The sequence below is a fragment of the Alosa pseudoharengus genome, unplaced genomic scaffold (genome assembly GCF_046254945.1).
Source record: "Alosa pseudoharengus isolate Yale_2024_CS ecotype anadromous, Long Island Sound unplaced genomic scaffold, YU_APseudo_1.1 YU_APseudo_1.1_scf_1, whole genome shotgun sequence".
NCBI classification, from domain to species: domain Eukaryota; kingdom Metazoa; phylum Chordata; class Actinopteri; order Clupeiformes; family Clupeidae; genus Alosa; species Alosa pseudoharengus.
The window spans coordinates 56,145,557-56,160,380 of record NW_027468564.1 but is presented as its reverse complement, the minus strand read 5'-3'; the positions used below and the strand labels follow the sequence as shown (position 1 = coordinate 56,160,380).

Sequence of the window (14,824 nt, the reverse complement as noted above, 5' to 3'; positions counted from 1 at the left end):
TATGTGTTCATAGCTATAACACAGAATATGCTGTGGCTGTACAAAAATCATCAACAATGGTCTAGATTGCTGGCACACAGCTTGGCATTCAATGAGTTAAAGAGAACAATACAGAGGTGAGTTGTCAACTGTGTGCAGGTGTGAGAAGCCTATTCACATCGCTAAAAAAATTATTTTATGAAATATCTGTTAAAGGTACTCTAAGCGATGCTGGGTAACGTCACTTCTGTTGACTTTAAAAAAAAAAAAAACAGAGAGCTAAACAGAGAGCTAGCTCCTCCCCCTCCTTCCCGTGCTGCTCCCGTGCAATTGAAACTCTCCTAAAGGTGCATCTCCTCTATGGGCTACTGTAGGTTTGCCCAGGTTGTTTTTGTTGCCGTTTTTGGAGCCTGGGCTGTTCACAGAGATTGCATTTTTTTACAGTGTAGTCAGGACACAGACAGCTAGCAGTTGGTTAGGTGATGTTTGCAGTAAGTGACATAAAATGTTTTAGCCTAAAAAACGTGTGGCATCACTTAGAGCACCTTTAAAACAACGGTTCGGCAAAGCTAATTGCAAAAGACCCCAGCCTTAGCATTGCTGAAGATCGAGCCACTCCATAAAAAGCCAAGGCTAGATTTTACACGCAGGACTTTTACACGCAGTACAATCGCAGGTAGCCCAGGGCGAACTGTCAAGTCGTTCCAAAGCCAAAATAATCAGCATGAGTTTCATTCCACAATGAAGTTTCATTAATTTGAAAAGATAAATGGAGTGCAGTCGATTTGAAAACATAAGTCACTTAAATACTGTATCTGAGAGACAGTTGTTATTTTGTTTCAAGCCACTGAATTGGCATGTTGTTTCAGTTAGCCTATTAGCTGGTTTGATGCCCATTGAGCTCAATGCAAATCAAACCAGCTAATAGGCTAACTGAAATACACACCATGCCAATCTCTAGGTATGGTGAAGGGTATGTGATGATGTGGGGCTATTTTAATTCCAAAGGCCAAGGGAACTTTATCAGGATGCATAGTATCCTGGATCCATTAAATAACTGGCCTTCAAAAATAAAAATATGCCTGCATCTATGGGAATTCAACATAGGGGTATGAATATATGCACCCTGTATTTTAATGAAGAACATTTATTTATTTACTATACATTATTCATTCACAAAGAAAATCAGTGTGCTTAAAGGTTGGATTTTTCCTATTTTTTAAAATTAAGACATTAAGATCAATTTTCAAAAGATGACCCCCTCCCCCCCCTCTCTTTTTAGTCAACTTTAGCTTTGACTAACAACTTCACTTTTTCTAGGCACATAGGCTAGGCCTGTTGAGACCACAATGACTAGGTCTAAAAATAATGTTTAGCCTATTGTTGTTTTAGTAAAATAATACTAGACCACTTTTGTTTTAAAATGACACTGGTTTGGTGTAAATAACAACTACCGGTATATTAACACAATTTATAATGTTACATTACATTATGCCATTTGTATCAATAATAGTCTAGCACAGGTGGCTCCGGCGCTGCATTCTACTGATGTGGTGAATGTGTTATGTGTTGTGAAAAAGTGGTCTCTGCACTGACACTGACAAGTGTGAAACCAATTGCAATCTGTTTATCACTGCAGCTACAGGTGATAATATAGGATTGTCAAAGTTTTGGTCAACAAATCCTGGGACACAAAACACTGGGGCACATGAAGCTATGTGGGCCTGTAGCCCCACTAGACTTTTACGGTAAACTACGGCAGTCAATTGGCACATAAACACAAAAATGCACACGGTCATACATTTACACATAAATGCACAAAAAAATCCATGCACACTACAACAGAAGAACACACACACACAGGGCACAGACCCCCCCCCCCCCATACATGTAGAGTTTCAGGAAAAGGGGATGGACATACTCACAAGTAAACACACACACACACAGAAGCACACCACACAAAGAAAAGAGCCCTGGCCACCACAGTTTGATAAGGTGCCCAGAAGGACCTTACCAATGTTGAAAGATCGCATGCAATCCTCTTAAAAAGTGCAGTCTGCTGTTTCCGCTTTTGTACAGTGCATCTATGTGGTTGGACTAGTCTAACTTGTTGTACAGCTGTACTTCAAGGTATCTGTAGTGGAGGCAAGTCGAGAAGTCAAAGAACATGATTCTGAGGATCCTATTACGATCCTATGATCCTATGTAGCATGTAGATGAGAGCATCCTTCACAGTGATGTTAGGCTGATATGCAAACTGTAGAGGATCCATGTATGCACTCACCATATCAAATTAGTGTTACATTAAATTCTTAAGAAAAAACCTGACAATGAATAATTATTGTCACAGTCTGCTAGAAAACATAGTCACTGCAAGAACTGAATGCAGAAGTGTTTTTCTCAGTCACTTCGGTGCATTTCTCAAATCATCATTAACATTTGCACGTATAGTGGATTACCTGCAAAAAGACCCTTGGGCAGTGGTGTAGTTAGGGACTGTACGATATTTACCGGGGGGGGGGGGGGGGGGGGGGGCCTTTTTAAGCCTTAGGGGAAGGCCCAGGAGAATTTTTTTGGCCTGGGGGGAGGGCCGAGGAAAATTATTTTTTCCTGATCCATGATATTTTTTTCCCCTGATCAATGATCCGTTTTCGATATTTTAAAAGGTTTGTAGGCCAAAACATGATTCACGTCTCTTTGACAGAGTGGGCGAGTCCAAAAAGTCGCAACCCTACCTGAATCTCCCACAACTCCCCTCGTAAGCTTGCAGGTCACCCGCGGTCAGGGTTGGGTAGTAACGGATTACATGTAATCTGGATTACGTAATCAGATTACAAAAATCAAGTAACTATAATCAGCCCAGATTACAATCAAAAAATTGTGTAATCAGATTACAGTTACATTGTTGGGGATTACCTGATTACATTTTATCATGCAAACAATGCAACTTTTTTATGATAGCCTAGCTATCTTTTAATTTGACAAGCAGTTCATTCGGATGTTCACTTTTTAGACTTTTTTGAGATATAGTTAAGAACAAAATGATTCATACCCCTGGCAAATATTGATTTTCTCTTGACCAATATGTTTGTTCTTACTTAAAATGACACTTGCACATGCCAAAAGGTTGCAAGACAATGTGGTAAAAACATAGCCTGGCTAACGTCAGACCTCATTTCATTGAGATGGGGTCTGGGAACTAGACATTCATTTTATCGTATTTGAAACGTGGTTTACAAATGCCCAGAGCTGTTTATTGGGCGCTACGAATGTCTATCAAATGCGTCTGTACACAGCTCATAACGGCTTCGGCGTGTCGTCATCGTCTTGCTGCCCTCCCTCCGTTTTGTGATTGGTTCCTTTGTTGAGGTGAAAACGAAGTCCATAGAATCCAGGCTGCCTAGCAGCGTGAATAAAATTGTGCGCGTAAGTAGGCCTGTCGCGATATTCAATAAATCAATTAATCGCATGATAATTAAAATTAGCTCGATAATTTTTCTGGCCGCGATAAATGCCATTTGCATGCTTGTTTGTTTTCCTCGTCTCTCTCTCTCCCTCTCTCTCTCTCGGGTCTTTAGAGTAACGATGAGTGAAACCTCATGTCAGTCACTTGTCAGTCGCATGGTGTGTGGGGAGGCGGGACTACTGGCGTAGCCTACCACAGAGTGCAGCTAAAGGGCTGCGTAAAAAGTATACTCTCTATATACGGTAGGCACTAGGCAGAGAGAAAGCTAGTTGCGAGTTCGAGTAAAGACAAAAAAGATGGAATTGGTTTCTAAGCCAAACGCGACAGCTGCAGTGTGGGAGCATTTCGGATTTAAACCGAATGCCCGTGGTGAACCACTGAACGTGTGCGAGTCGGTGTGTCGCATTTGTTGGAAAACAGTCGCAATTAAAAGCAGCAACACAACAAACATGCATATGCATCTAAAACACAATCATCCGCTGCAGTTTTCCCAGTTGGGGAAAAAAACAACAACAAGTGGGCCGTCTTCCTCTTCCCGACAGAGCACAGTCACTAGGGCGTTTAGTCGACAAACGAAGTACAAACAGGACAGTGCCAAATGGATTACACTCACAGACAGTATAGTTCGCTTCATTGCTAAAGAGATGCTTAAAGAAAATTATCTCAGAACGACAATATTATCGCTTATCGCAATAATTTCTGAGACAATTTATCGTCCAGCAAAATTTGTTATCGTAACAGGCCTACGCGTAAGGCAGCATGGGAAAACCCAGGCTAGTAAAAACATGGAATCAAAAAAAAGTGTTTTTATCTTTTTTAAAATTTTTATGAAAAATTGCATTCAAAATTCAAATTGCGTTCAAAATTATTCATACCCTTTTTAAACAATCACTGGAAACATCTTTATTTACCACCACAGCTCTCAAAATGGTTCATATAATACCCACCAAGCCTCTTCATGTCTCCACAACGATTGTAGACTCCACAATGATTGTAGACTGCACCTTTTTAGCAGCAATCTGGGGTTTGAGGCAGGAACGATTATTTGCCATCACTTTGGCCTTGTGCTCACTTTTTTGACGGATTGAGGTCCACTCTAAAATATTGATATTGTTCTCTGTTAACCATTTCTTGCCTTGTTTGGCTGTATGTTTTGGATCATTGTGTGGTTTAATGTTCAAATGCTGCCTTTTGGGGCAGCCATGGCCTACTGGTTAGGCCTTTGGGCTTGCCGGTTCGGCTTCACTAATTCACGGATTGGGATAAATGCAGAGACCAAATGTCCCTCACGGGATCAAAAGCCTGATCTTTTCCTCCTAATCTTAATGTAGCCTCTTGGTTTAGTGTTACCGTTTAGTTTGAGAAAGTCACCAGGTCGCCCTGGTTGAAAAACATCCCAAAATAATAATTTTCTCACCCCCACAATTGAAATGGACATGGTGTCATTTGGGTTTAATGCTTCCCTTTTTTATGCCAATCTCAGGCCATGTCCCTGGGTCATAAAAATCCAGCGAAAGCTTAATTCTTTGTCCAGCTGTGCCCTTCTAAAGGTTAAGCTGAGTTGTGCATGTTTGGAGAAGAGTGGAGAAAAATAGAATGAGAATTCTTTCATCAATTCTGTGGTGGTGTCTTTTGGGCATATTTATTGAAGTAATCCTAAAGTAATCAGATTACGTTACATGTTTTTGGTAATCCAACTGATTACGTTACTGATTACAAAAATTGCCATGTAATTTGTAGTCAGTAATGGATTACATTTCAAAGTAATCTGACCCAACCCTGCCCGCGGTTATGGGTCATAAACCAAATATTTTAATGATATTCGGGTCATTTGCGGGCGGGTCAGTTAAAATTAATTAAATATATTTTTTCTACAAATAGGCCTACTTAAAATATCACGAGAAGGCTAGCATCAATACAGTAAAGCATCAATACAGTAAGTCAACAAGAAGCTAAAGACGCGAGTTAAAACTAGATGTACCGCATAGCGGTACAAAATATGACCGCCGCTCAGTCCTGTACAGCCGTCCCGCGAAAATAAATCACACTTCAATTTGTCTCCATATTTTACTCCATCCCCCACTCTTGAAACTTTTGTGTATGCTTGTTTGGCATGCCTGAGTGTGTGTGTGCGGCTGCACAGAAAGTAGCCTACTGGTGCTGAAAAGTTGAATAGATTGTGGAATAGCCAAAGAAGATGTAGCATTGTTATAAAACCTTTAAAATCTCTAAACAATCACAAGTAGGACAGTTCATCACAGTTCATCCATTGCAACTGATTGATGAAAGGTAATTTACACCTGTAGGCTACATTGTATTTGGGAAAAGCAAAAGGTATCAGCATAATGTTATTTATGTATTTATTTGTTTGCTTGTTTGTGTTTGTTTATGAACAAAAACATCTCTGTCAGTTCCATGCCGTTTTCAACAGCTTTCAAAAACAAAGGTCATTTTTGGATGGATGGATTTTTTGTGAATGTTTCTTCTTCTACATAAGATTTTAGTCATCTTTAGTTCATGTAATACTTCATTGTCAATGCACAAATTAAGTAACAGTAGTCTGAAACGTTATTGTTAATGCACAAATTAAGTAACAGTAGTCTGAAACGAAATGCTGTTTTACATGTAACCAGTGGTGCAAATAACTGACATGTCCAAATGGGCCTTGATGAAATGCGTCGCTAGACTGTTCATACACATTTTAACGGGCCAAAGTTGAAGAACTGTTGTCCGTTATTGTTCGTGCAAATATAGGCTGATTCATGTTCCCTTGCATTGTGTAACTGAGATCCATGGCTAGTCTGGCTTTCACCAGACCAAGCTCAATCTTTTAAGAAATAAAAAAATAAATAGCGGGCAGATCAGGCTGGGTTCACCCCAGCCTAGTCCATGGCACCCGATATTGTTTAATTTTCCGATTGAGATATCCACGCTCTGGCTATTCTAAATGCAAAAATGCATCAGGGAGTTATGACAAAACTGTAACTAACAAACTAGATCCTAATAGAAAGCTGTTAGCTTCCCTAAGCTACAGGTAGGCTTATAAGGTAGGCCTATTTACAACATAAATTGTCAATAGGCTATGCTGGCGACACAAATAAAATCTCCTTTGGAAAGATTACGCCTTATACGCCTTACAGTATCAAGCGGACTTAAACTGCCATATTTTGGCGAAAAGTTAAGGAAAGCGCGAATGAAGTAGCCACTTCTAAATGGGACCCACTACACAGTAGCTTAAGGTGTGTTGCTAAAGCAACCATAATGAAATGTGTCATTGTTTGGATACTTCACACACACACGTGCTTTTTAATTTCACAGACTACAACTATCAAGCTGGAATCAAAGCACATCGAGTCCCCTCTCACACACCCTGCACGCACTTAAAACGAAATAAATAGGCGTCTTAGTATAGGCAAAACTGTAGGCCTATCAGCAACGTTGGTAAATCTTCCATTGCACAGAATGATTTTTGTAGCACGTGCAACAAATGACAGTCGAAAGATACAATTACAGTGCTGCTATCAATTTGCTTGGTATATCCGCATTTCTAGTTTTCTACAAATGCAATCAATCAAATTGGCCTCCATCACTCAACCAACGCTAACAGTAACATTACCTAGGTCCTTATTGATATTATAAGATTAATGTACCTGCAGTAAAAACCAAGCATGTCCGATAAACATCCTCAGATTTATGTCGGCTTCAAGAAGAAATGGGATTTCATGTGAACATTGTCCCATCCTTATTAGACGTTCTCTGCGGTAAATTACAGTCCTTGTAGGAAGCGTCCATTGTTTTTTTCAACCCACTTTTAACTTCCAACAAAATTACGTCTCACTGCAACGATGCGCCATCTAGTGGACAAACGACTACTTATCGCCAATACTGGAAATGCAGCCATGATGATGGTGATGAATATTTATTATAGCTTTCTTTTAATCCTACTGAATTTGTAATTATGTATCGGCCGTTCTAATACCGATAGTATGTGGGTGCCTGTGTGTGTGTGCATGTGTATATGTGTGCACCGCCATCTACAGGCCAATGAGTGTACAGTCACTAAATGTACACATAACCTAATTTTTTTTAGACCCCCCCATGGATGAAATTCTACGAAACTTGGCATACCCCCAGAGAATGCCAGGTCAATCATACACATAAAATTTGGTGCAGTTCTGAACATCTTAACTGAAGATAGGGGCGATTAAAGCAGAATAATATTGCATTTTCATTTTTTACCGGGGGGGTGCAAATCACAAATGAGTGATTATGGGCCAGGTTGATGTGGGCCCTTGAGACCAACATACCATAAAAGATTCTTCATCCTCAGTGCCACGGTTCAGGTAGTTATTTAGGAAAAACTGTTTTTTTTGCGGTTCGGGGGGCCCAGCACGGGGGTGGAGTGGCCCCCGGGGACGAAACGAAATTTTTCCGTAAAAGTCTAGTGGGGCTACATACCCACCAAATTTCATGTGCCCCGGTGGTTCGGTGTCCCGGGTATCGTTGACCAAAAATTCAGGAAGTAGATGACGAAAAAAAAAAAAAAAAAAACAACTTTGATAATCCCTATATGACCGCTTCGCTAGCTTCGCTAGCGGCGGTCATAATAATAAAGACACCCCTTCAGGAAAAGCGATATGGGCTATGGGAAATATTGGGAAAAGTTCTTAAAGAAGATGACAGTAGTAGGTTATGGTCTATGTAGGCCTACTTCTTGTGAAGCCATTTAAAAGTATGACAGCCGAAACGGGCAGCCTGCAGGAATAAATCTTATGGCACAGACTACACCTACCGGTATGTATAGGTTCGCGCATGCATAAAAGTTACCTTAGTTCGTTGTGTTTGTGACTTTAATCAGTGGATGTGCTTTAGTAAAGCTTTGTGCTTCAGCATTTTAAACCAGTTCTTACGCTAACGTTTTTACCAGCAATGTATCTCTCTTGCCTAGGCTACCTTGCCTCCCCATTTCTATTTTCGAAAGAAGTATGTCCATGGCCAAATCTTATCCTAGTGTTCTAATCCTTGGTGGTTGCGTGCGTGCTTCCGCTCTTATTCTCATTCTCTCTCCTGTGCAAACATTATGTCCTGCATGCCTGCGTGTAGTTCTACTGCATAAAGTCTCGCAAATAAATTAGTTTGTTTTACAGAAATGGACTACTGCATGCAGGCTATAACCAAAAGCACACATTTTGTAAATAAGCGGGTCGGGTATAATTTTGTCCTAATTAATATTCGCGGTCCGAGTTGCGGTCGGGTTGATTAAAATATCGGGCGACCGTGGGCCGCTTGTGACCAAACCCGCGCAACACTGGTTTGTAGCCCCGTGTGTGTATGTGTGCTTATGACATTTGCTGGCCGTTTTAACCTTGTAAATGTCATTTTTCAACCAGTTTTATTTGAATCACGTAGGGGGGAGGGCCTAGGAGAATTTTTTTGAGCCGGGGGGAGGCCCCTGGAAAAAAAAATTGACCAGGGGGGAGGGCCAGGCAGAACATTTTTAACCCGATTGTCTGGCGACCAGCCCTCCCCCAGCTAAATACAGTCCGTACAGTCCCTTAGATGTAGTGGGTATACTGTGATGTAGCAGTTAGCTGTAGTGGATATACTGTGATCAACCCCAAATGTTAATACATATCCTTGCCTATTTTAAGTGGGTACTGAGATTAGGGATCGACCATTGTATCGGCCGTTTACGTTTTTTACGTGTATCGGCATAGGCAGATAAGCGGCTGCATTCGGCGATATTTTTCCCCCGCATTATTTACATACAGGCGTCCACAGGCAGCTCTGTGTTGCTGGAGACCCTGCAATTCACCATATTCACACCGCGGCCATCTTGTTTTGACGTCATGCTCAGGGTAGGAAGTTCGAGTTCTGTAGCTATGGTTGTGTATGGATGTTGTGGATTGTATCAGTCACGAATATGTCTGCTGTGTGCCTGGGTGTAATTCCTACTACAAAAGGGAAAAATACAAAACACGTTCGTTCCACCGGTTCCTGACAGACACCAGATTGAAGAGAGAGTGGATTTCAAAAATTAAAAGAGACATTTTTCAGGTAAGTGCATAATTATCTAGCTAGCCAACTGGTTAGCTTAAGTTCAGGCTAATGTTAGTTATAAAGATAGCCATTGTGTTACGTTATCATGCTACTTGTTGGATCAAACTCAAACATGATGTCGTTTTATTTATGTATGGTAACGTTACGATGATGCCTTGATAGAAATGCCATGTCTCAAGCAGTAAGCTTGTCTTTTGCTGACTTCAGGGAAAGCCCTGGGGCCTCATGTACAAAGACTTGCGTCGTTTTCATACTAAAACATTGCGTACGCGCAAACCTGAAAAGTAGCGTACGCACAAAAAAATCCTGATGTATGAAACTGTGCGTACGCAGCATTCCACGCAGCTTTTCTTTGTACATCCCAATTAACGTGAAAATAAGCGTACATGCACGAGCATTACACTCCACCCTCTCTCCTCCCTTAATCACACTCATTTTAATATGCTAACTAGAAGGTCATTCAAGAGCGCAGACCTCTGCGAAGACAAAATGGCCTATCCCGCAATAACAATGAAAACTCATCTGTGGATCCATTCATACTCAAACCTGTTGCAATTTGCAAAGTTTAATAATTGAAATCATCAAATGAATAAAAAAGTTTATTTCCAGCGAATGCGAGGTAGAAGTGCTTATCTAACGAAATGGCAAGAATCTTATGTCTTTATCATCTGTAATTAATTAATAACAAAACAAAAACAGTAGTGGCAGAGCGTGGCAGTGGCTAGGCTGAGACCGTGGCAGAATTATTGGTCAGTCTGCAAGTAGGTCACAGGGTGCGCATAACTGGGTTGAATGCATTTTGACCATGACAACATAACTGCATTTATTAAAAAATCATTAAATAAATCGGCGGATGATTGTGTTTTAGATGCATATGCATAGTCCAAGTACCACGCATCGTGCACCCGAATGGAATAAACTCAGTTGATCCAGGCCACCTCGCCACAACATTACGATTTCTGGATCATATCCCTATATTTGCACACAAGTGTGACAATAATGCGAATGCTTACTCAAGGAAAGTCAAAGTAGCCATGCAGTCAATCAGGGAAATATCTTATATTCGCACTTATTAGTCAGCCTATCTATTCACATGCATGATCCTATCCCATATGTATATCTTTTTAAATGAAAACTATCGGAGATATGAAGGGAAAACACTCGGCAAATGTTAAGGCATGGGCAAATGCGTGAAGCCGACCCCATTTATCACAGGTTTTGTGGAAAGCTCTTCAGAATCTGAAATGTTTGATAAGCCAGTCATCAACAATCGCGTAACCAAATATCGGGGCTGTGTAGGCTATGTTTCACATTCCCTTTTAATTCTTATCCTCTAATAAGTCTCAGTTGTCATCATAGATAGGTTGTTGCATAGTAGAATTTGCGCATGTTGCATGTCCAAATTTAGAAACATAGGCCTATTTTCGAAGTGTTATCATTTTTAATAACCCACGTTTCACAATATACTGTGCAAATAAAGGCTCGCGATCAACTAATGTTGTTGCGCTGCATTGCCTCTAAGTGTCGCCAACTGACGATACACATTGGAAATGTGCGTACGCCAGACATGAAGTTTGCGTGGAGGACCGCACATTCTCACGTTCAAGTCAGTCTTCGTACATCCGGATGTGAGCGTGAGAAATTGCGTACGCAGCATTTTTGTGCGTACGCAAGCTTTGTACATGAGGCCCCTGGTCACTGTGTTATAGGCTAGGCTAACTGCAGCTAACGGGCAGGCTGTTTGTTGTTCGTGGAGATTAACGTTACGTCCAACACAAAAGTTTGTGCCAAACATTTCACTGAGCAGTGTTTTGTGCACCATGATGAGGCTGGAAAAAACTTAGTTGCTGCCAGGAAGTGTCCCTCAGCTGTTCGTTTGGACAAAAACGACTCATAAAAGACCAATGAGAATTAGAGAGACAGAGAGGTCACTTAGTGAAATTTGTTTCAAACGTCTCCTAATGTCATGTTTAGCCTAGGTCTGTCACAAAGAGTTGATTCATTCAGTTGTGCAAAAACTAACGTTTTATTATTACATACACAGCAATGAACCTGCTGGAGAGACAGAAGATGTAAGTGTAGACCTGGCTGGAGTTGACACTGGGTAAGACACGTATAAAGTATATTGCCTATGTCCATCTTGCAAAATATCTCATAACTGCTACATAAGACATAGGCTATGTGTAGCAGCAGGGTATAACATGTAATCTCCATTAATTAAACAAATTCACTGTAGTAGCTTACATGGTATACTATACAACTTAAGTGATACACATGCAGTTGGAACTGAACGTTTTTGATTTGTCATTGTCTCCTATAGTGCAGACCAAGTTGTTAAGCCAGCATCCCACCCTGACCATGACTATGCTGAACTCTCGGTCACTGGAAGAGCAGCTAGAAGCAGCACGGAAGGAGATTGCCCGCCTTACGCAGGAAAATACCATCCTCAAGGCATCCCGTTTCAGCTTGAAGCAAAAATGATTCATAGTTCTTGACATTCTACACTGGATTTCGGGTGAATAATTATCAAACATGAAGTCTTTTTCTACAGTGTTGTTACTATAGTACTTTCTACAGTATTAGCAATACTTTGTACACAAAAAAACTCATACAGCAATTTATTTTCCTTGTGCATTAACATTGTGCTGATCTCTGTATTGTACAGTAAAAATAAAAGGCGTCGATTTTCTATTTTCTTCTATTCTATACTTATTATATTATATTTTTTATAGGACTACGAGACACAGATCATTGTTCTTGTCCCTTCAGCCAACGGCAGAGGGCATGTTTTTTTATCTTTTAGGCATGGAGTTATGTCAGTCATGACATTTCACATTCTTAACTGGAAATGAAATAAACTGAATAGATTCTAAAGCAACACAATGTAGTTATTTTACTTGTAATGCATTTAAACTTTGGCTTTAAAAATGTTGATGCTACATTAGCTTACAACATGGACATCAATAAGGTGAATACAGTAGCTACAGATAAAGAAATACATTTTTAATGATAAAGTTTATGTACATAACAATGGGGCACTTAAGACAGCATCAAAGTGCACTCTCTCCAGATAGTAATCCTCCTGGCACATTACAAAAAAAATAAACCATTTTGCTCCTGTAAGAGCCATCTGTCCCATGACTTGTGAGTGACATTCATGGCCATGCTTGAAGGAAAAATTTTCTATCCACTGTTCTCAGGTATGAGCAGTTTGACTCTCTTGGTTTGGGCATTTGATTTCAAGTAGGCCATGGCCATAATCTTTTTTTACTCAACTGTGACAACTGTGGGTCCTGGATTTGACTTGTTAATTTTTAAGAGTGACAGGTTTGGGCCCTAGGCCTAATTCTCAAGAAGGGATGTGCCAAGTTTGGGGTAAGGAGGTTTTACATTTGGTTAGGGGGACTGATTTGTATCCTAATTTAGAGTAATGAGCAAGAGTACTGTATACAGGAGGCCAACAAGGTGTAAGCAGTGCCCGAGACCTGCTTCACAGGCACAGGTGGTTTGTTGAATCCGCTGATCAATTCAACCTGAAAGAAAAAAAAAAAAAAAAAATAATAATAATAATAATATATATATATATATATATATATATTTAAAACTTGTTTATGGCTAGTCTTTATACAAAGCCTGTTGCTCAGACCACACAAATTGTTAAGTTCGTCTAGGGAAAAAATATATAGTATGCTAATTTGACAGCATTAGCCTGTACCCTGTAAGCTGGCTCATTTTTAAACATACTGGGGTATGCCTTCGCCCTGACCATATTGGCATTAGTCTCACCCTCCTCAACCCTGACTGAAAGCAGAACATAACTTGCATTAGTAGACAACTTCGCCTTTGTTAAATCTCCGCGAAAACAAGCCAATAAAATGAAAGGATAAACAGGGAGATTAATTAAGCTACGACGTGGGTTGCACAAAAAAAAACATAAACTATAACCTAGTTTGGTTAGTAAGACAGCCTGACCGGCTAAAGGAGTATTCTACTGTGACACAAGAAGTTTACATCTCAAATCTGTCGGCAGTTTAAGGCTAATGATAACACTTACGTTACCTAGAGCTCAAAATTCATATATCCACGTGAAACGGTCTCTAACAGAAATGATAGACAAGGCCGTGCCTTAATACAGGTTTATCGGTGCAACCCAGTTAATAAATAAAGTGGTATTAAGTTAGCAGTTAGCCATATCGTCTTACCTTTAACATCATGGATGTTGCTGTGTATCCTTTTTTCTTAATTCATTTAGGGGTGCTGACCTGTTCATCTGTCCATGTTTCGATTTCTTGGCATGTCAAGGTTGGTAGATAGGTTACGTTTTTGGACCATCTTGCCATAATTGGGGTAATCACAAACACCGGACAGCTGACAGTTTTTGAGCTATTTGTTTGGACTTCCCCAGAGGATTCCCACCCTGAGCATGACGTCATAGAAAGATGGCCGCCGTATGGTCAGAGCAGAGCCCTTCTAAGGAGAGCCTCCCCACTCTCTATTAATCCCATACAAACCGAATTTGGCTGCAGTTCACCAGAGTTCACCTAGATGGCGATCGCGGGCGAGTCCAAAATACATGGGGTCCTATGGAGCTACATGGCTACATTTGTTGTTTTCACCTATTTAACAACTGAAACCCTCAGATTTTATTTTATTTTTCGCAAAATGGATATGGATTTTCAATCAAAAGTGAAATAATCCGGGAGTCATGTCCTTTCGTTTTCTTACAGGTTGGGTCGTTGTTTCCCATAACACGCTAGCATTGATGCTATGCTATGCTATGATCATGCTAATGAATGACGTCATTGGCACGTTTGAAAGGCTTTTTAGAACAATTAGTGACTTTAAAAAATATAATACTCAACCAAGTGTATTGTCTTTGCAGCTTCTTTCGAATACAATATTCAAATTACTTGAAAAAAAATTATATCCCGAGAAAAGTGGATTCAATAGCTACTTTTCAGGCTTATTGTTTTCTTAAATTATTTAAATGTGTTGACAAAGGACATTTTGTGATGACCTGAATTATGTCTTATAGTCAGCAAGCAATGCATCATCAAGGCTGTGTTGTAAGATGTTGATGAAAGCATTTTGCACAGTTAACCATATCCAGTGCACCCATCCATAAGTTCAATAAATGTTCCTTTTTTAAATTGAGACTTATAACATTTGTTATCATTTGTGTAATTATGTGTCATTTGTATGATGTAAATTGAGGGAGCAAAATAAAAGCAGTATCGGCTCCAAATATCGGCTCAAGAAAATCGGCAGCCTGTATCGGTCATCGGCTAAGGCTGATGGAAAAAAATCGGTATTGGCACT

General features: G+C 40.2%; 1 long non-coding RNA gene across 1 annotated transcript; it reads right to left on the bottom strand.

Moving 5' to 3' along the window:
* Nucleotides 1-12,487: 12,487 nt before the first annotated feature.
* On the bottom strand, nucleotides 12,488-13,927 carry LOC143114186 (uncharacterized). The gene is made up of 2 exons (XR_012984866.1): nucleotides 13,708-13,927; nucleotides 12,488-13,038 (listed from the first exon to the last, which is right to left on the bottom strand). It is a non-coding gene; the product is annotated as an uncharacterized LOC143114186 (long non-coding RNA).
* Nucleotides 13,928-14,824: the final 897 nt, after the last annotated feature.